This window comes from Bos mutus, chromosome 9 (genome assembly GCF_027580195.1).
Source record: "Bos mutus isolate GX-2022 chromosome 9, NWIPB_WYAK_1.1, whole genome shotgun sequence".
NCBI classification, from domain to species: Eukaryota; Metazoa; Chordata; class Mammalia; order Artiodactyla; family Bovidae; genus Bos; species Bos mutus.
The window spans coordinates 6,014,361-6,035,872 of NC_091625.1; positions in this window are offsets into that span (position 1 = coordinate 6,014,361).

Consider the following 21,512-nt stretch of genomic DNA (forward strand, 5'->3'; position numbering starts at 1 on the left):
AGTGGAAACATGAAATCCTACTAAAACATGATCAGAGAATCCCCACCACTACCTACTAAAACACAGCATAGGGCCTGTGACCTAACAATTACACTCATGGTTATGTACCAAAAATGACTACAAATAATCAGGTAAAAAGTATATTAAATGTTCATAATGTCCCAAAGGACAAAGTTAAAATTTAAACTTTTAATATTTCTAATATTGGGGGCAATTAATTAATAAAAACTTATTATAAAATAAGAAAAATTAAACATGAAACTTGCATAAAAACAGAAATGACTTGAGTATATGTGTAAATACTTGGCATACCAGTTATTTTGAAAAAAAAAAGTAAAACTCTAAGAATTTGAATATATAAAAATCTTTGTATTTCAAAAATTACAAGCAAAATTGAAATGAGAGTACAAATTGTAAACATTAGCTATGTATGGGAACTTAAAATTCTCTATTTTTGATATAAAAATGTCATAAAATGTTTATGAAAAAAGGTAGAAAAATAAAATATATTCTATAAACACACATAGCTTACAGCTAATGGAAAAACGGGTCTAAAATTATTCAATCATACTGAAAATCAAAAACAGAAAAGAAAACGATCATATACTATTTCAAGATTTAAAAGTTAAATATTATAACAAACTGCACTGAAGGACAGTTGCATTTCCATGTACTACTAGTGGTAATACAAATGATACAGCATTTGTGGTAGGAAATTTGACAAAAAAGTTAAAAATCTGGAGAATATACATATTACAATAAATTCATTTCATTTTAATTTGTCCAGTGGATATCATCAGTGTTTATTTTTGCTGCATTATTGTGCCAAAACTTATATGGCAAAAATTGAGAAAATATTGCATAATGGATCTGTGGATGCTAAATGTAGTTTTTGAAGTTTTTTCTCATCTATTTATTTAATTGTTTCTGTAGCATAATTTAAAATGTTGTCATGGCAAAACCAATACAATATTGTAAAGTTAAAAAATAAAATAAAAAAATAATAATAAAAAATAAAAATAAAATGTGTTATTTTCAGGTGTACATAGAGTGAATCAATTATACATACATATATCCACTTGCTTTTAGATTATTTTACATTACATTGTACTGAGTAGAGTTTACTGTGCTACACAGCAGGTTCTTATCTGTTACCAATTTTATATATCAGTTCAGTTCAGTTCAGTTGCTCAGTCATGCCCGACTCTATTGATCCCGTGAACTGCAGCATTCCAGGCCTCCCTGTCCATCAAAACTCCCGAGTTTACCAAACTCATGTCCATTGAGTCGGTGATGCCATCTAACCATCTCATCCTCTGTTGTCCCCTTCTCCTCCTGCCTTCAATCTTTCCCAACATCAGGGTCTTTTCAAATGAGTCAGCCTTCGCATCAGGTGGCCGAAATATTGGAGTTTCAGCTCTAACATCAGTCCTTCCAATGAGCACCCAGGAGTGACTTCCTTTAGGATGGACTAGTTGGATCTCCTTGCAGTCCAAGAGACTCTCAAGAGTCTTCTCCAACACTACAGTTCAAAAACATTAATACTTCAGCACTGAGTTTTCTTTATAGTCCAACTCTCATACCCATACATGACTATTGGAAAAACCATAGCCTTGACTAGATGGACCTTTGTTGACAAAGTAATGTCTCTGCTTTTTAAAGTGCTGTCTAGGTTGGTCATAACTTTCCTTCCAAGGAGTAAGCATCTTTCAATTTCATGGCTGTAATCACCATCTGCAGTGGTTTTGGAGCCCAGAAAAATAAAGTCAGCTATGGTTTCCACTGTTTCCCCATCTATTTGCCATGAAGTGATGGAACCAGATGCCATGATCTTTGTTTTCTGAATGTTGAGCTTTAAGCAAACTTTTTCACTTTCATCAAGAGGCCTTTTAGTTCCTCTTCACTTTCTTCCATAGGGTGGTGTCATCTGCATATTTGAGGTTATTAATATTTCTCCCAACAGTCTTGATTCAAGCTTGTGCTTCTTCCAGCCCAGGATTTCTCATGATGTACTCTGCATAGAAGTTAAATAAGCAGGGTGACAATATACAGCCTTGATGTACTCCTTTCCTGATTTGGAACCAGTCTGTTCATCCATGTCTAGTTCTAACTGTTGCTCCCTGACCTGCATACAGGTTTCTCAAGAGGCAGGTCAGGTGGTCTGGTATTCCCATCTCTTTCAGAATTTTCCAGTTTATTGTGATCCACACAGTCAAAGGCTTTGGCATAGTCAATAAAACAGAAATAGACGTTTGTCTGGAACTCTCTTGCTTTTTCGATTATCCAGCAAATGTTGACAATTTGATCTCTGGTTCCTCTGCCTTTTCTAAAACCAGCTTGTACATCTGGAAGTTCACGGTTCAAGTATTGCTGAAGTGTGGCTTGAAGAATTTTGAGCATTACTTTACTAGCGTGTGGGATGAGTGCAGTTGTGGGGTAGTTTGAGCATTCTTTGGCATTGCCTTTCTTTGGGATTGGAATGAAAACTGACCTTTTCCAGTCCTGTGGCCACTGCTGAGTTCCCCAAATTTGCTGGCATATTGAGTGCATCATTTTCACAGTATCATCTTTCAGGATTTGGAATAGCTCAAATGGAATTCCATCACCTCCACTAGCTTTTTTCACAGTGATACTTCCTAAGGCCCTCTTGACTTCACATTCCAGGATATCTGGCTGTAGGTGAATAGTCACACCATCGTGATTATCTGGGTCATGAATATCTTTTTTGTATAGTTCTTCTGTATATACTTGCCACCTCTTCATATATGTTAGCCCCAATCTCCCAATTTATCCCTCATTCTCCTTAACACCTGATAACCATAGGTTTGTTTTCTACATCTGTGACTCTACTTATGTTTTGTTAATTTGTACCTTTTTCTTTAGATTCTACACATAAGTGATATCATATGATATTCCCCTCCCTGTCGAACTTACTTCACTCAGTAGGACAATCTCTATGTACACCCATTTTCGCTTATGTGTGTATGTTAAGCCACTTCAGTTGTGTCTGACTCTTTGTGACTCTACGTACTGTAGCCCACCAGGCCCGTCTGTCCGTGGGATTCTCCAGGCTAGAATACTGGAGTGGGTTGCCATGCCTTCCTCCAGGTGATCTTCCCAAATGAAGGATCGGACCCTTGTCTCTGGCATCCCCTCCACTGGCAGGCAAGTTCTTTACCTCTAGCCCCACCTGGGAAGCCTCCCCCCACCCCCAATTTTGCAGCAAATGGCATAACTTTGTTCTTTTATATGGTTGAATAATATTCTATTGTATATAGGTACAGATTCTTTATCTTTTACTCTGGATGAACATTTCAGTTGCTTCCATATCCTGGCTATGGTAAATAGTTCTGCAATGAATACTGAGGTACATGTGTCTTTGCAAATTACAATTTTTCTCCAGATACATGCTCAAGAGTGGGCTTTCTGGGTCATATGGTGCCGGGAGCCGGCATATTGCATATTGAGTGCATAGTGCATACTGCATATTGAGTGCAGCACTTTCCACAGCATCATCTTTCAGGATCTGGAGTAGCTCAACTGGAATTCTATCACTGCCGGTAGCCAGCGTGAGGTACTCCGCCCATGACAAAGGTCATGAGGAAGGAGGCTCGGCACACGCAAAGGCGGGATCGAGCCTCAGGAGTCCCCCTGGAAATTCTTGAGCATCTACCCCCAAAATCAGAGTCTGCCTACTTTCTGCTTTGTGCTTTCACCTACACCTCTGACTTTATGGGGGGCTGTCCCCCACTACCTCTCTGAAAAAAGAGTTAGCTTACAGCTCCAGTTAATAATTCCTGGGTGTGACAGTGTTTAACCTACAAACTCCTTTGGAAATCCTCTAGCCTGCCTGAATAGGTTTTTCCGGCCACATGTGTTTGTTCAGAGCCTCCCAACTGTGAGAGGCAGGAGATGTTCTAAACTGTCTAAACACAGATTCTTTTGAGTAGTTAAAAGATTGATTAGAAATTGTATTGGTGAAGGGATTTTCACTTGTTGGGCCAATGTTTGCTGCTAAGTCTCCATATCCCTTACCTGCTGTGTCCCTGGCAGTGTATTGATTAATATAATTGGTGTAAATAGTAGCTTTAATGTTTGTAGCCTGGGACCCTTGAGTTATTTCTTTTTCTTGTTGTAGCCCACCACACCTTTGCTCTGTAGGAATGCAACGTTATCTAATGCTTTTGGAGGGTGGCTCCTGACCAATCACCTTTAGAGAAAAATAAGTTTTCTGAAGAAAAGGTCTTAAAATGTTAACAGGCCTCTGGGCCAGAAGATGATGCAAATCACCTAAGCTTTTGCATATGATAAGTTTGCAGGAAGAAAGCCTGGTTTGCTGCCTGACTCTACCCCTTCCCCATTATCCTCTATGCATAACTTAAGGTATAAAAACTACTTTGGAAAATAAAGTGCGGGCCTTGTTCACGAAACTTGGTCTCACCATGTCGTTCTTTCTCTTACCTTCTGGCTGAATTATTCAGCCTCTTTTTCTCCACTGAATTTCCTCACTGAGCTATCCTTATTTCAGCCTCTTTTCTTCACTGAATTTTACTGAGCTATCCTCATTCTATTACTCTTTATATCCTTAATTAACATTTAATTAAGCAATTGTTTCCTGATCTTCGCCACGCTGCGTCTCTCCTTGAATACCCTGGATCAGCCAGGGCTGGTCCCGGCAATATGGAAGTTCTATTTTTACTTTTTTAGTTAACCTACATATTGTTCTCCATAGTAGCTGTATGAATTTAATTTCCCACAAAGAGTTATAGGAGGGTTCCATTTTCTCTACACCCTCTCCAGTATTTGTAGATTTTTATAATGATGATCATTCTGACTGGTATGAGGTAATACCTAATTGTAGGTTTCATTTTCATTTATCTAATAATTAGTGGTATTGAGTAGCTTTTCTTGTGTTTTTGGTCAATATGAATGTCTTTTTGGGATAAATGTCTATTTAGATCTTCCCCCATTTTTGTGTGCTGTTTGTTTTCTTGATATTGAGTGGCATGAGCTGCTTGTATATTTTGGAGATGTGGTGTATGTCAAAGATTGCTCACCCTAAGTTTTGCTACACTAAATTTATAGTGTTCAGTCTTACATTTAGGTCTCTAAACCATTTTGAGTTTATTTATTTATTTATTTTTGTATGCCGTTAGGGAGTGTTCTGATTTTATTCTTTTACATGTAGCAGTTCAGTTTTCTCAGTACCACTTACTGAAGAGACTGTCTTTTCCCCATTGTATATTCTCGCTTCTTTTGTCATAGATTAGATGACCATTGGTATGTGAGTTTATCTCTGGAATTTGATTTCTGTTCCATTGATCTATATTTCCAATTTTGTACCAGTACCATACTATTTTGAATACTGTTGCTTTGTAGTCCAGGCTGAAGTCAGAAAACTAAGATCATGGCATCTGGTCCCATCACCTCACGGCAAATAGATGGGGAAACAGTGGAAACAGTGGCTGACTTTATTTTTCTGGCCTCCAAAATCACTGCAGATGGTGACTGCAGCCATGAAATTAAAAGATGCTTACTCCTTGGAAGGAAAGTTATGACCAACCTAGACAGCATATTAAAAAGCAGAGACATTACTTTGCCAACAAAGGTCCACGTAGTCAAGGCTATGGTTTTTCCTGTGGTCATGTATGGATGTGAGAGTTGGACTGTAAAGAGGGCTGAGTGCCAAAGAATTGATGCTTTTTAACTGTGGTGTTGGGGAAGACTCTTGAGAGTCCTTGGACTGCAAAGAGATCCAACAAGTCCATCCTAAAGGAGATCAGTCCTGGGTGTTCATTGGAGGGACTGATGTTGAAGCTGAAACTCCAGTACTTTGGCCACCTCATGCGAAGAGCTGACTCATTGAAAAAGACCCTGATACTGGGAAAGATTGAGGGCAGGAAGAGAAGGGGATGACAGAGGATGAGATGGTTAGATGGCATCACTGACTCAATGGACATGGGTTTGGGTGGACTCCAGGAGTTGGTGATGGACAGTTAAGCCTGGCATGCTGTGGTTCATGGGGTTGCAAAGAGCTGGACATGACTGAGTGACTGAACTGAACAGAAGTCAGGGAGATTAATCATTCTGATTCTATTTTCCTTTCTGAAGATTGCTTGGCAATTCAGGCTTTTTTGTATTTCCATACAAATTGCAAAGCTAATTTGTTCTAATTCTGTGAAAGACTACATTAAATCTATAGATTGCTTTGCTAGTATATTCATTTCCCAAATATTGATTTTTTCCACTCCAAGAACATTGTATATCACTCCATCTGCTTGTGTTGTCTTTGATTTTTTTTTTCACCAGTATCTTATAGCTGCCTGAGTATCTTATAGTTTATACCTATTAATAAATCTACTTGACTCATTATGTAGGTTTATTCCTAGGTATTTCATTCGTTTTTGTTGCCATGTTAAATGGGATTTTTCTTCAATACCTCATTCTGATCTTTCATTATTAATTTATAGGATTTCAAGAGATTTCTGGATATTAGTTTTTTATCCTGTTACTTTACCAGATTCATTAATGAGTTTTAGTAGTTTTCCAGGAGCATCTTTATGATTTTCTATGTATAGCATTTTATCATCTGAAAAGAGTGACAGTTTCACATTTTTCTAATTTTAATTATTTTATGTCTTATTCTTCACTGATTGCCATGACAAGGACTTCCAAAATTATGCTGAATAATAGTGGCAAGAGTGGACATCCTTGTCTTGTTCCTGATCTTAAAGGAAATGCTTTCAGTTTTTCACCTATCAGAATGATATATGCTGTGGGTTTGTCACATATGGTTTTTAATTATGATGAGGCAGATACCTGATATGCCCACTTTCTGAAGACTTTATATCAAAAATGGCTACTGAATTTTGTCAAAACTTTTTCTGTATCAATTGTGATGATTGTACAGTTTCTCTTCTTCAATTTGTTAATATACTGTGTTACATTGATTCATTTGCATATATTGAAGAATTGTTGCATGCCTGGGGTGAATACCAATTGATCATGATGTAGGATTGTATTAAAGTGCTGTTTGTTGGATTTGGCTTGGTAATATTTCATTGAGGATTTTTGAGTAACTTTCATCAGTTACAATGACCTGTAATTTTCTTTATTTGTGATATATTTGGCTGGCTTTTGTGTCAGGATGATGGTGAGCTTGGGTGTGCTCCTTACTCTGAAATTTTTTGGAAGAGTTTGAGCAGGATGAGTGTTACCTCTTCTCTAAATTTTTGATAGAATTTGCCTGTGAAGCCAGCTGGTTCTGGGCTTCTATTTGTTGGAAGACTTTTTAATCAGTTTCAATTTCATTGTTTGTGATTGTTATGTTTGTATTTTCTGTTTCTTCTATTTCAGTCTTGGAAGGTTATACCTTTCTAAGATTTTGTTTTTCATTTCTTCCAAGTTAGTCATTTTATTGGCATGTGGTTGTTGTAGTAGTCTCATGATTCTTTGTATTTCTGTGGTGCCCATTGTAATTTCTCTTTATTGTATTTTAATTTTATTGATTTGAGTCCCCCCCCCATTTATTTTATTTTTTTGATGAATATGGATACAGGTTTACTTATTTTGTTTATCTTTTGAAAGAACCAGCTTTTAGTTTCATTGATCTGTGTTATTGTTTTCTTTGTATCTATTACATTTAATTCTGCTTTCAGCATTATGAGTTCTTTTCTTCTACTAACTTTCATTTTTGTTTGTTCTTCCTTCTCTAGTTGCCTTAGGCATAAGATTAAGTTGTTTGAGATTTTTCTTGTTTCTTGAAGTAAGATTGTATTTCTATAAACTTCCCTCTTGGAACTGCTTTTGCTTTTTCCCATAGGCTTTGGGTCATCATGTTTTCATTATCATTTTTTTTCTAGGTTTTTTTTTTTAATTTCCTCTTCGATTTCTTTAGTGATCCCTTGATTACTTAGCAGCATATTGTTTACCTCCCATGTGATTATGTATTTTACATTTTCTTTCTGTAACTAATTTCTACCATCATCACATTGTGGTTGGAAAGATGTGTGATATGCTTTCAGTTTTCCTACTTTTGTCTCAGCTTGATTTGTCACCCAAATGGGATCTCATCTGGAGAATATTCTGTGTACACTTGAAAAGAAAATGCATTCTGCTACTTTTGGATAGAATGTCTTAAATGATAGCAATTGAGTCTATTTTGTTGAGTGCTTAATTTAAGGCTTGTGTTTTCTTCTTAATTTTCTGTCTGTATCATCTGCCCATTGGTGTAAGTGGGGTGTTAATTTTTTCCCCTATTATTAAGTTACTATTGATTCTCCCTTTCCTGGCTGTTAGCATTTGCTTATGTATTGTGGTGTTCCTTCCTTGTCTCTCGTAACAATCTATATTTTAAAGTTTATTTTGTCTCATATGAGTATTGCTATCCCACTTTTATTTTGATTTCCATTTGCATGGGGTATCTTTTTCAATCCCCTCATTTTCATTTAGTATATGGCCCTCTTATAGACAACATATATATATATGGGGTTTTCTTTTCTTATCCATTTAGCCAGTCTGTGTCTTTGGCTGGAACATCTCATCCATTTACTTTTAAGATAAGTATCAATATGAGTTTTTCTACTGCCATTTTCTTAACTGTTTTGGGTTTGTTTTTGTAGTTTTTTTTTTTTTTTTCCTCTTTTGTTCTCCTCTCTTGTGTTTCTTGCCTAGAGGAGTTCCTTTAACATTTGCTATAAAACTGGTTTGAACTTTCCCAGCTTTTGCTTGCCTTTAAAACTGTTGTTTTCTCTGTTGAATCTGAATTAAAGCCTTCCTGGGTAGAGTATTTTGGGTTGCAGAATACTTTCATCATTTTAAATATATCCTGTCACTTCCTCTGGCTTGCAGAGTTTCTGCTGAAAAATCAGCTGATAATCTTATGGTCATTTCCTTATTTGTTATTTGTTGCTTTTCCATTGTTGCTTTAAAATTTTTTAAATTTTTTGGTATTTAATTTTTATTTGCTTGATTACTATATGTCTTGATATGTTTTTCCTTGAGTTTTTCCTGTATGGGACACTGTACTTACTGGAATTGGGTGACAATTTCATTTCATGTGCTGTTTTTACCACTAGTGCATATCCATTGAGATCAGGTCCCAGGACTACAGTAGTCATATACCTGGACCTGCTGTGGAAAGTGGAAGAAAGTCAGTCAAGCCCAACCCATGTACATGCCCACAATGCCCACAGCTGCTAAAGCTGGACCCATCCCAGCTGTCAAAACAATTGTTTTCTTTCTTTCTTTTTTTTTTTAGGCACCGAATTTAGTAAGCCATAAGCAGAGGTGTAGCTCCACAGTTTGCACAGCCATGACAAAAGACTTCAGCTCATCTTCCTTAGCCACACAGCCTCTGAGGCTCAGCTGTTATTTTAGCCCCTCCTCTGTGTGAACTTCCTAGTGGGGGAAGTTGTCTCTACCCTCCCAGGACAACAGTACTTCCTTATACATAGTCTAAGAAGCCTTTCCAGTTTATCTCTAGCCAGTGCTCAATATGCAATCTGCTTAAATTGTTTGAGATTATTTCTCATTTTCACGACTCAAGTATTCATTCGTACCATGAGAATATTGACATAACAACACAGAAAAGCAAGGGTATTCTATACCTGGTGTGTGACCACAACCATCAGTATGAAGCTGATGGCCTCTTCTATTGAGTCTTTCAATTCTCCCTTCCCTTTCAATTCTCCCTTCCATACCAGTCAGCTACTATGGTGTTACTATGGTATCTTGACTTTCTCTACATTGCATATGTTATCCTGTCACAATACAGTTATTTAAATGGCCTCTCTTTCTCTTTCCTCCCTTCCAGCAAGTAAATTTTGAACTTTTTCTTTTAGATCTTAATAATATTTGTTTATTTCATGAAGAAGTTACTTTAAAAACTAGAATTTAGAAGTGATAAAGGTGAAAGAAGGAGTGAAATAGCGGTAAATGTTCTACTTCAAAAGTTGTCTGACATCTAAGCCACAAGACTTTATGCATCTATCAGTGACTTCCTCTTCACATGTCATCAGATCAGATCAGTTGCTCAGTCGTGTCCAACTCTTTGCGACCCTATGAATCGCAGCACGCGAGGCCTTCCTGTTCCTCACCAACTCCTGGAGTTCACTCAAACTCACGTCCATTGAGTCAGTGATGCCATCCAGCCATCTCATCCTCTGTCGTCCCCTTCTCCTCCTGCCCCCAATCCCTCCCAGCATCAGAGTCTTTTCCAATGAGTCAACTCTTCGCATGAGGTGGCCAAAGTACTGGAGTTTCAGCTTTAGCATCATTCCTTCCAAAGAAATCCCAGGGCTGATCTCCTTCAGAATGGACTGGTTGGATCTCCTTGCAGTCCAAGGGACTCTCAAGAGTCTTCTCCAACACCACAGGTCAAAAGCATCAGTTCTTTGGTGCTCAGCCTTCTTCACAGTCCAACTCTCACAGCCATACATGACCATAGGAAAAACCATAGCCTTGACTAGACGAACCTTTGTTGGCAAAGTAATGTCTCTGCTTTTGAATATGCTATCTAGGTTGGTCATACCTTTCCTTCCAAGGAGTAAGCGTCTTTTAATTTCATGGCTGAGGTCACCATCTGTAGTGATTTTGGAGCCCAGAAATATAAAGTCTGACACTGTTTCCACTGTTTCCCCATCTATTTCCCATGAAATGGTGGGACTGGATGCCATGATCTTCGTTTTCTGAATGTTGAGCTTTAAGCCAACTTTTTCACTTTCCACTTTCACTTTCATCAAGAGGCTTTTGAGTTCCTCTTCACTTTCTGCCATAAGGGTGGTGTCATCTGCATATCTGAGGTTATTGATGTTTCTCCTGGCAATCTTGATTCCAGCTTGTGCTTCTTCCTGTCCAGTGTTTCTCATGATGTAGTCTGCATATAAGTTAAATAAACAGGGTGACAATATACAGCCTTGCCGGACTCCTTTTCCTATTTGGAACCAGTCTGTTGTTCCATGTCCAGTTCTAACTGTTGCTTCCTGACCTGCATACAAATTTCTCAAGAGGCAGATCAGGTGGTCTGGTATTCCCATCTCTTTCATAATTTTCCACAGTTTATTGTGATCCACATAGTCAAAGGCTTTTACATAGTCAATTAAGCAGAAATAGATGTTTTTCTGGAACTCTCTTGCTTTTTCTATGATCCATCGAATGTTGGCAATTTGATCTCTGGTTCCTCTGCCTTTTCTAAAACCAGCTTGAACATCAGGAAGTTCACGGTTCGCATATTGCTGAAGCCTGGCTTGGAGAATTTTGAGCATTACATGTTATAGAAAGAGTTCAACTTGCTTTACAAAATCTATTACATGTTAAAACCATTTCCAATACCTTATTTTTTTTTTTTTTTTAAATTCCTGGTCTCTAGAATAATACTATGTATATGGTTACTAAAATGTGTTTGATGAATGAATAACAGATTCAATAAAAAGAAAAGGGATTTTACTGAAAGACAAGCATGAATTACATATATATATATATATATATTTATATATATATAAAATTTTAGCCACTAGGATGAATATGTTTTGAAATTGGACAAATGAGACAGGGGACAGACAAACATATCTTGATATTTTGAGGTGAAAAGGAGATATACTAGGGGAATGCATTTCAAAATTTTCACAATATATAAAAGATTGTGCTGTTTAGAATAGGCTTATATGTTAAGCACTGCAACTTTTATTCATAAACAGTTCAGTTGAAGCCTAACATGTATACTGAGAAGTTACTGAATTGTAATTGTACAGACTAATACATTTCTACATTTGAATTAAACTAAAGTCTTTTGCTTTCTCTCAGATTATTTAAGATTGCAAGAAAGTGTCACTCCTGTTTTAGTAACATGTTGATGTATGGCAAAACCAATACAATATTGTAAAGTAATTAGCCTCCAATTAAAATAAATACATTTAAATTAAAAAAAAAGAAAGAAAACAGATCATCCTTGAAATATCTGAGCCTATCAGAAATCTGTATTCATAAGTTAACCAGTTGAAGTATATTCCAGTGAATGACAAGCCCATTTGAAATACATTAGAGACATATGAATTTCTTACGTTATGAAAAGCCCTAAAAGAGGAGTTGGCTACCATTAAAGTAGGTAAAAACACTAGCTAAAATTTTAACCAACTATTAAAACCATTCAGCCTAAGACATGTGAAAAGTCAGGCTTCATTGTAAGAAATATTGAAGACAAGACAAAGAACCATAAAAAGCCCCCATTCTGATTCCCATGGTAGTTCATAGGCATGAAAGCAAGCTCTCATCTTGGATCCTTTCTTCATACAAAGCAAGGACTTTAAGGTGTTGTGGCAGGGTAGTAAATCCAGATTCTAAGTTTTCTTGTTTTGGAGGGACTGGTAGAAGCAGAACTATCCTACTTGGCAAGGAAGACAAAACACCTTCAGACCCACAGCTATGTCATTTTTCAGAGGGTAGACTTGCTACCCATGGGGAATGTGCAAGAAACTACCTTATGGCCAATCTTTCTGAAGACAGCACACAGAATCATGCTGTCCCCAGTAAAAGAGAAAATGTACATTAAGAAGCTTCTGCCCCTAAGGTTTAGAGTCTGTTGAAGACAGAGGCTGAACCAAGAGAGTCATGTGCCTCCTTGACCCACTATAAGCTCAAGCTGAATAATAAGCCAACAGCAATCTGCTGGGATCCAGCGGGAATAGAGTGAGCATGTCACCTCTGGTGCAAACATACAAAAATAGTAGTTTAAACAAGAACACTGCAAAAAACATTTTCACACCTGAAGCTTCAAGATCCATGGAATAGCAGCAGTCACTTATTAAAATTAACTGAAGCCAGAGCATGCTCAAGTTAATTCTAGCAACAACAACAAAAAAAATCCAAACCATAACAACTGACTAACTGATCAACACCTCTTAGGAATCGAACTGGGGTCTCCTTCATGGCAGACAGATTCTTTACCAGCTGAAACTCCAGGGAAGTCCAATAATCTGGTGTATGTGCCTATTAAAATAACATTTATCTTAATTTTGGCTCTTCTGTACCAAATATCCATCATTCAGTCAAAAATCATAAGACAATCTGGAAACCTCAGGTGACAAGAAGATAAAATAGTCCACAGAATAATACCTATAGATGCCCCAGAAGTTAGAACTATCATAAACAATTTTTAAAATAACTTTGGTTAATATGTGCAGAGATTTAATAAAAAGAGGTGGACAACTATGCAATGTGAATATACCCATGTAAAAATCATCCCAATCAAGATATATAATTTACAAGCATCTTGCAAATATTTCTCATAATTTCTTCTGCTTAATAGTCTTTAAAAAATATGACTATTGGCTTATATTACCATAGATAATATATATTGCTTTCTGCCTGTTTTTGTAATTTATTAAGAAATGCATATATTATGCAACATTTTATATCTGGCTCTTTCTGCTTAGATATTATTGGTGACATTTATTCTGGTTTTGCATTTAGAAATAGTTTCTTCTTTTTCTTTATTATTTGGAGGGAAGAAGATACAGATAAGACTGGTAATGGATAAAATAAAATTAAAAAAAAAAAGACTGGTAATGGAAAATGGCAAATCATGGAAATTTTTAAGATTTCTATAGCAAACAATGAATAGTAGCATTAACCCTAACTGAGAACTCACAACAGGGGCTAGTAATTCATATAATTAGTGGAAAAAGTAAATGAAATCCCAGGTGCCTTTAATACACCCAAATACAAACTGAGAAAACATTATGTGAAATTATTGTAGCCAAATATATAGACATGTATGGATGTGAGGGTTAGACCATAAAGAAGACTGATCACCAAAGAACTGATGCTTTCAAAATGTGGTGCTAGAGAAGACTCTTGAGAGCCCATTGGACAGCAAGAAGATCAAACCAGTCAATCCTAAAGGAAATCAACTCTGGATATTTATTGGAAGGACTGATACTGAAGCTGAAGCTCTAATACTTTGTCCACCTGATGCAAAACAACTGATTCACTGGAAAAGACCCTGATGATGGGAAAGACTGAGGGCAAGAAGAGAAGAGGGTGACAGAGGATGAGATGGTTGGATGGCATCACTGACTCAGTGGACATGAATTTGAGCAAACTCAGAAAGATAGTGAAGTACTGAAGCCTGGCATGCTACAGTTCATGGAGCTGCAGAGTTGAACATGACTTAGCATCTGAACAGCAACAACAATTATAGCCAAATGTATTTTGAAATGCCTACATTTGGGGCACAAAATAAGATTCACTTTCACTTTTTAATTCTTAAAGCTTTTGAAACAGTAGATAAAAAATTTAGAGAATGAAACATTTCACTGTTGTTCATTCCCTCAGTTGTGTCTGACTCTTTTGTGACCCCCGTGGACTGTGGCCCTCTAGGCTCCTCTGTTCATGGGATTTCCCAGATAAGAATACTGGAGTGGGTTACCATTTCCTTCTCCAAGGGATCTTCCCAACTCAGGGATTAAACATACATCTCCTGCTTGTCAGGCAGATTGTTTTACCACTGAGCCACTAGGGTGAGAGTCAACATTTCACTAAATCTATCAAATAAGAAGACATCAGTATGATTTAATTGCTGGAAATCAACACTTCACAATTTCTGGCATAATATAATAAATGATACAATAAATAAATAAACATTGCAGTAAGAAGGTGCAGATCGAATATAGAGAATAAGGAATAAAACAGAGTAGGATGAAGGCCTGGGGAACGTATATCTTGTAAGAAAAGTAAGGAAGTATAAATTAGAGAAGACAAATGAAAATTCTAAGGGATAGTGGCTCCATGAATTATAATTATATGGAAAAATCAAGAGAGAATGGTGGTATTCATCAGAGATCTTCAGAGAAACAGATTATATATATATATATATATATATATATATATATAGAGAGAGAGAGAGAGAGAGAGAGTATCTATATGTATCTATAGATATATGAGAGAAGAAGAGAGAGATGTGAGGAATTGACTTATGAAGTTATGGAGGCTACAGTGTTCAGCCTACAGTTCAAGATCTAAGGCTGTCTGGTGGAGAATTCCCTCATGCTTTGAAAGAGCAGTCTAATATTCTACTCAAGTCTTCAGCCAATTGGATGAGGCCCATAGACATTTTGAAGGACAGTCTGTTTTTCTCAAAGTCCACTGGTTTTAACATTAATCTAATTCAAATACATCCAGAAGAATATTTGGCCCAAAAATTAACATATAAAATTAACCATTACTGTACAATGGTTAAATTGTCAAATGTTTAAAAAAACTCAAATGACATAAAGATGAATATTTTTCTACTTGAATTTAATAGTTTTTAAATTGTTAAATAGTTTAAAATAGTTTTAATTCACCTAAACATAAAAATACACAGCTTTTGTTTAATCACTTCAAATCCACTATTATAGTTTTGTGTTGCTTTTTTCCCTCCTTTCTGAGGACATATACTCTATTGACATTCATTAGAACCTGTATTTCTATCATCCCTCAGTCTGGTTAATTGCATTCTGAACCACTCAGGGAGAGCATCTGAGTTCTGCATCACATAATCAATAAGTTGCTAAGTTAAAATTCTACCTCCATGTTATTTCCCTCATTTATTTATAGTCTCTTCTTTATTTTTCACTGACATTAATTTTTACCTATAGGACCATATTATTTTCTAACATAGAAAATGGGAGTAGCATATTAAGCAACCCACCTACCTTACATGGGCTGTGCAAGTAGATTTTATATAGGCTCTGGATCAAGTTTTGTAGCATAATTCTAATCATGCCGCTTACCTGTTATTAAATTTTTCATCACTCCTTGTTACTTTAAGCCCTTATGTCAGCAGTTAAGAATCTCTAAGATTTTAACACAATTAATTTATAATTCTATAAAGAATACAATTTTGCTATGGTTGTAAATTAATTTGTCTTTTAAATATATCTAATATTTTATTACAGAATCAGTATTGCTTTTGAACGTTAGTCATTTATCATGTTATTTTTAAATTGTATTTTAGCTGTGTTAGATTATCTGTATATTCCCTTGGATGTGCTAAGTTCAGTTAAGTCACTCAGTCATGTTCAACTCTTTGCGACCCCATGGACTGCAGCATGCCAGGCCTCCCTGTCCATCACCAACTTCCAGAGTTTACTCAAACTCATGTCCACTAAGTCAGTGATGATATCCAACCATGTCATCCTCTATTGTATCATTCTCCTCCCGCCTTCAATCTTTCCCAACATCAGGGATTTTTCCAGTGAGTCAGTTCTTCACAGCAAGTGGCCAAAGTATTAGAATTTCAGCTCCAGCATCAATCCTTCCAATGAGTATTCAGGTCTGATTTCCTTTAGGATAGATTGGTTGGATCTCCTTGCAGTCCAAGGGACTCTCAGGAGTCTTTTCCAGCACCACCGTTCAAAAGCATCTATTTGTTGGCACTCAGCTTCCTTTTTAGTCCAACTCTCACATCCATACATGACCACCGGAAAAAAACATAGCTTTGACTGGAAGGACCTTTATTGATAAAGTAATGCCTCTGCTTTTTAATACGCTGTCTAGGTTGGTCATAGATTTTCTTCCAAGGAGCAAGCGTCTTTTATTTATTTTTTTATTTTAATTTTTTTTTTTTTTTTTTTTGCGTCTTTTAAATTCATGGTTGCAATCACCATCTGCAGTGATTTTGGAGGTGAAGAAAATAAAGTCTGTCACTGTTTCCACTGTTTCTCCATCTATTTGCCATGAAGGGATGGTAATGGATGCCATTACCTAAGTTTTCTGAATGTTGAATTTTAAGCCAATTTTGCACTCTCCTCTTTCACTTTGATCAAAAGGTTCTTTAGTTCTTCTTTGCTTTCTGCCATAAGGGTGGTGTCATCTGTGTATCTTAGGTTGTTGGTATTTCTTCTGGCAATCTTGATTCCAGCTTGTGATTTCTCTAGCCCAGGATTTTATGTGATATGATCTGCATAGAGATTAAATAAGCAGGGTGGTAATATAGGGCCTTGACATACTCCTTTCCTGATTGAACCAGTCTGTTGTTCCATGGCCAGTTCTAACTGTTGCTTGCTGACCTGCATACAGTGTTCTCAGGAGGCAGGTAAGGTGGTCTGGTATGCCCATCTCTTGGAGAATTTTCCAGTTTGTTGTGATCCACATATTGAAAGACTTTGGTGTAGTCAATAAAACAGAAATAGATTTTTTTCTGGAACTCTCTTTCTTTTTGATGATCCAGCGAACGTTGGCAATTTTTCTAGTCTGCACCAAATTTTTATTGATCTTAAGGTTCAAATTTTTATCAAAGTTTTAAAATTTATTTTGAGAAACTTAATTGAGCTTTTCCAAAGGGTTAATGGATTTATTTTACTTTTTTCAGTAGTACTTTTGACTTTACATAGGTAAAATAGTCATGTGATGAGTTATAAAATGGTGCAATTTTCCTCATATATCAACAGATAATACCTTTCTGAGTTTCTTATGTATCTTTTCTAATTTTCTTTTAAACACTTATACAGTCAAAAAATAATGGCACTTGAAAATTGTACAAAAACAAAATTGGACAAAATGCAGAAAAACCTGCACACAGATATTTAAATCAGCTTTTTCATAACTTACAAAACTTGGAAGCAATAAATATGGTGCTTTAGAAGATGTATGGATAAACAAACTTTGGTATATCCAGGCAATATTATATTATTCAGTACTATAAAAATGAGCTATTAAGCCATGAAAAGATGTGGAGGGACATAAATGCATATTAGTAAGTCAATGAAGTCAATCTGAATAGGCTTTATACCATATGAGTCCATACACATGACATTCTGGAAAGAGCAAAACTACAGAGACTATGAAAAGATTTAGTAGTTATCATAGGATAATGATGGGAGGAGATAAATAAATAGGCAGAACCCAGAGGATTTTGCATGGTAGAGAAATTATTTATTTGGTGTTATAAAGATGGATATATGTTATTACTCATTTGGCCCAACCCATCAAACATGCAACACCAGAAGTGAATCTTAAGATGAACTATGGTCTTTGAGTGATTATGATGTGTCAATGTAGATTTATTATTGGTAAAAAAAGAAAAAAAGAAAAACAAACTGAATAAATGAATAAATAAAACACACCTTGTTAGTGAATGGTGTTGATAAATCCCTTGTATGTATGGAGGCAGGGGATGGAAGAGAAATTTCTGTACCTTTCATTCAATTTCATTGTAAACTTAAAAAAAATAAATCTTTTAAAAAACTGAATATGATTCCTCTTTCCCCAACTTTTACACAAATAATAGGACATTATGTACATTGTTTTTGCAAATTGACTTTTTTATTAACACTATAACTTGGAGACCTTTCTACATCAAAATATAGAAAAGAGTGTCATTCTTTTTGTTTTTTTGAAGAGATAGATTTATTTATTCTTTTAATTTATATTTTGAGATTATTGCAGATTCACACACAGTTGTCAAAAATAATTCCAAGAGATTTCATACACTCTTGACCTACTTTCTCCTGATGCCACCATTTTGCACTTCTATTGTAGAATTTCATAAACAGAAATTTTACATTGATACAATCCACTGGGCTTATTCATACTTCATTGGTTCTAAATTCACTCTTTTATGTGTGTGTGTTTTTGACTATACTTAGTTCCATGTAGTTTATCACATGTGGAGATTTGTGAGATCATCACTATAGACAAGCTCTATTTTATCTGAACAGTTCTAGTTTATCTGATATAACAGAGTCTTTCCTGCTTTCCTTTGATTGAAGTTTGAATGATATGTCTTTTTCCTTTTATTTTCCCCAAATCATTATACTTAAAGTGAGTTTGCTAATAATATCATATAATTAAATTATGCTTTTCATCTATTTTGTTCATTTTAGACCATTTACATTTATTATATTGATATGTCAGTATTTAAAATATTTTTTCAATCTGTTCCCTAAAATCATGTAAGGTCCCTATTTATTGTCTTCCTGTGTATTATTTTATTTTTTCAGAATTTTATTTTGACTTATCCCACCTTATGACTTTACCAAGCATTAGATGCATCAGAGGTGATTTTCTAGGACTGCCAAGGCTAAATTTTATAAATATATAAACTTCCACATAAGTTCTTTGAATGCTGGCTTCTGGAATACTTACACTAGGGAAAATATATTGCTGGTAAGAATGCAAATTAGTAGAGCCATTTAAGATAAATACTTATGGTATAACCAGAAAATTCAAATATTTATCAAGGACAAATAAAAGCATGGGCTTCCCTTGTGATTCAGCTGGTAAAGAAACCACGTGCAATGTGGGAGATCTGGGTTCAATACCTCGGTTGGGAAGATCCCCTGGAAAAGGGAAAGACTACCCATTCCAGTTTTCTAGCCTAGAGAATTCCATGGACTATATAGTCTATGGAGTCGCAAAGAGTCAAACATGACTGAGAAACTTTCAGTAGTAGAAGTTTTTTAAATAAAAACATAAGTCCTCAAAAGGTCTACATATGAATGTTCATAGCACCATTTTTCACAATAATTTTAAAAATATAGCAAAGCAAATGTGCATAATCTCATGAATTGATAAACACAGTGTAATACATACATACTCGGTACCAAAAAAAAAAAAAAAACAAATAACAAAAACAAACTTGTGGACACATGCAACAACACTGATAAATCTCTGAAATTGAAAGATGCCTCATTTCACATTCAGTATTTAAAAATAGAGTCCATAAAGTTTTAACACTGATTTAGAGTTACAAGTTTTTTTCTGAAAAGAAAGTTACCCTCAGTGCTGTAGGCAACTGTGAATAGTCAACAATATCACATGGAAACGAATAGCCTGTACCCCAGTGAGACATTATAAACTGTAAGAGAACACATGCATATCACAGAGGAAAAGTAGTTGCTCAACAGCTACAACAAAGGTAGTTTTGACCGTGTCTCTTCATTACATTTTCAGCTAATTCAACAGTTAGTTCAGAGGGAAAGGTGGACTAGAACAATTACAAACCAGGAACTCACTTCATATAAAAGCATAAAGAGTTTTAAAAATTGTAAAGTTACATTTATATAAACTGTGTGCTAATTAAAATGACTATTTATTAGAATGATTATTCTAATAAACTGGAGAACAAAATATCAGGAATGCTTTGTTTAAACAGCAAATACTGGTAAGTATTTGACTTTATTTATGTACATCTCTATGTGCCTGTGCATATGTTTGTGTATTCTCAAAAGGGTGACTGAGTCTGAAATCAGCCTTTTCTGTTCATTTCAAATCTTTGCAATTAGTCAACAAATAAATGAGCAAACCAACCTTAAAAAAAATTAAAAAAAGATATCTTTTAAAAATATGAATGAGTTAATGTATTTCCAAAAGAAATGCTGAGCAGAAGTCACTGACATGTCTGGGCTCAAATGTTGGGCAAGGGTGCCAGGTAGGAAGAAGTATTTTATCCATGGACACACTTGTTACTTGACTTTCCTCTCTCTTACTTCCTTTTTTATCTCTCCAATTTCTTCCCATTAAGTCCATTCTTTTCCCATCTCATCCTCACACTTCTTTTCTTCATTCTCATTTATTTGCTTTTTGTTCCCTTTACTTTTGTCTGTAATCACATCAGTTGATGGGACCCAGTTTTGAAGTAGTTTGCATGTATATGTTCAAACTTTTAGCTCCTGAAGCAAAGTGTTCAGTTAAGTAAAAAAAGAATGCATCAAATAATTACATTGAAAATAACAAAATCCAGGTTTTTAACTGTCAGAGAATAGTACTATTAGTAAGGAAATGAGAATGGCTAGAGTAAACCCTGTAATGTTGAAATGATATTGGGACAGGTCTATAGATAGATAGTTAAGTTTATTTGTGCATGTGTATATGTCTTCGTGCACATATACATACAGTAATAAAACTAGAGCTCAGACTTTGGTTTCTAAATACAATTCTTCACTAAATAGACCTAAGACTCCTGGGATAAATAGCTAAGATGTCTGTACCATCTGCATCTCTGTGACTATAGTCTCCTTAGGAGAGAAAAGAGGAAAAATTTGAATTTCCCTCTCATTCTTCAGACAGCAGGAATCCCTTTTTCTCTGTTTATCTTTCCAGAAAGAGAAAATTTTTACTGGAGTTTTAGTTGCTACAGTAATTGCTATAGCCACCAATACTGACTACCCAGATCTCAACAGAGATCTGCCCTTGGAGCACTGTTACAAGCAAAGTGCAAGAAACAGAGAGACAGGAAGATCATACTTAAATCTCAGACTTACTGGTCATTTCCCCAACATTTAATGCACTTTTGTAACTTGTTTGCTTTTGATTTCATTTTAAGCATCCTTGGGTAGGTATTTTTCTGTATACAGTCTAGGGTTTTAAATTATAGTCAACAGTAGAGATAGGTTACACTGGACTTTTCCTATTAAAGCTAAATATTGCATAGTGATATTTTAAAAACATTTCATACTGCTTTTAAATTTTAAGGAACTTAGTTTTCAAACATTTCTAATGTCTCACAAGAGTATTGATATCTTGAAATTATA